The sequence below is a fragment of the Chrysochloris asiatica genome, unplaced genomic scaffold (assembly GCF_000296735.1).
Source record: "Chrysochloris asiatica unplaced genomic scaffold, ChrAsi1.0 scaffold00017, whole genome shotgun sequence".
Taxonomy (NCBI): domain Eukaryota; kingdom Metazoa; phylum Chordata; class Mammalia; order Afrosoricida; family Chrysochloridae; genus Chrysochloris; species Chrysochloris asiatica.
Genome location: NW_006408535.1, coordinates 5,433,766 through 5,436,096, shown reverse-complemented (window position 1 = coordinate 5,436,096; position 2,331 = coordinate 5,433,766).

The window sequence follows — 2,331 nt, the reverse complement described above, 5'->3', positions numbered from 1 at the left end:
ATGCCTAAGATATCGATGTTCATACATTCCATTTCATTTTTAACAACTTCTCATTTTCCTAGATTCATACTTTGTACATTCCATGTTCTGATTATTAATGGATATTTACAGCTGTTTGTCATCCTTTTAAGTTGTTCCCTATCAAAAAATGAAGGTCCTGAAGGCTTTCTTCCACAGGCTTTACTCTATTCGCGTCATCACAGTCAACTCTACTTTGGGGAGGCAACTCTTCCCCAGTCGCATTTTGAGTGTCTTCCAAAATGTGGGGCTCATTTTCTGGCACTATATCTGATAGTGTTTCTTTTCTATTCATAATGTTTTCAGTGACTAAATATTTGGAAGTAGTTTGTCACTCCTTTTTCCTAGTCTGTCTTCATCTGGGAGCTCATCTGAAACCTGCTGGTATTTAAAATACCAGTGACATAGCTTCCAGAATCATAGAAACTCACAAATCACCACAGTACAACAAACTGAAAGACATGTGGTTGTCCCATAGATGTAGTCAACTTGGTTTCTGTGTATTCCATTTGGTGAGGTCTACATGTGTAATTGTCTTTCACATTGTGTAAAAAAGATATTTGCAATGAATAAGTAATTTGCCTTGTAAAATTTATCATGAAATCAATAGCATTTTTTCTATCACCAAGGTCATATATTCCAAATACATATCCTTCCTCTTTGCTTCTGGCTTTCACATTCCAATAAACAGTGATTGCCAATACATCTTGATTGCATGTTTGATCAATTTCACATGAAAAAGTTCACGGAATTCTTCAAATTCATCATCACTGGCTTCAGTGGTTGGTGTGTAAATTAGAATAATAGTGTATTAACTTGTCTTCCTTGTGATTGTATGGATTTTATGCTATCATAGACAGCATTGCACTTCAAGATAGATCTTGAAAAGTTCTTTTTGATGATGAATATGACTTCATTCCTCTTCAAGTTGTCATTTTTAGCACAGTAAATCGTATGACTTTCAGCTTCAAAATGACCAATACTATTTCCTTTTTAGCTAATTAATTCTTAGGATGTTGATCTTTATGTGTCCTAGTTCTTTTTTGACAACTTCCAGTTTTCTTTAATTCATACTTCATAGTGATATTTATAAAGTTTTCAATGACTAAATATTTGGAAGTAGTTCATCTCTCCTTCTTTCTAGTCTGTCTTTGTCTGGAAGCTAATCTGAAACCTGTCCATCATTGGTGACCCAGCTGGTATTTAAAATACCCATGGCATAGTTCCCAGAATCACAGCAACTTACAAGCCAACACAGTACAACAAACTGAAAATGTGTGATGAGCAAATAATCTGAGAAGCTTGGGCTATATGAAGAAAGTGTGGCATTAGGATTGGAGGAAGACTCATTAACAACCTGAGATATGCAGATGATACAGCCTTGCTTGCTGAAAGTGAAGAGGACTTAAAATATTTACTGATGAAGATCAAAGACCATAGCCTTAGGTATGGCTTGCATCTCAATGTCAAAGAAAACAAAAATCCTTACCACTGGACCAATAAACATTATTCTTTTCAATGGAGATTAGATTGAAGTGTCAAAACTTAATTTGTTTCTGCACCAACCATCAACACTCATGGAAGTAGCAGACAAGAAATCAAATGACATACTGCATTAGGCAAATCTGCTGCACAAGACCTTTTTTAAATGTTGAAGAACAAAGATGTCATCTTGAGGACTAAGGTACATCTGACTCAACCATGGTATTTTCAATAACCACATATGCATGCGAAACTTAGACAGTGAATAAGGAAGATTGTAAAAGAATTGACGCATTTGAGCTACGGTGCTGGAAGAGAATATTGAAAGTACAATGGACTGTCAAAAGAATATACAGATCTGTGTTGGAAGAAGTGCAGCCAGAGTGCTCCTTGGAGGCCAGGATGGTCTGACTTAGTGTCTCATATTTCAGACAGGAGGGATCAGTCACTGTAGAGGTATATTATGTTTGGTAAGGTGGAGGGTCAGAGAAACAGAAGAAGACCCTCAATGAGATGGATTAGCAAAGCGGCAGCATCAATGAGTTCAAGCGTGACAGCAATTGTGAGGTTAGCCCAGGACCAAGCAGTGTTTGATTCAGTTGTGTATAGGGTTGCTATAAGTTGATACCAACTCGATGGCATCTAACAACAACAACATACTTCATACAGTCCATGTTCAGATTATTAATAAATGCTTAAAACGATTTCTTCTTATTTTGAGTTGTGCTCCTTCATCAAATGTAGGTCCTGAAAGCTTTACTCTGTTCTGTTTATTATGGTCAACTGTACTTTGAGGAGGCAGGTCTTCCCTAGTTGTATTTTGTATGCCTT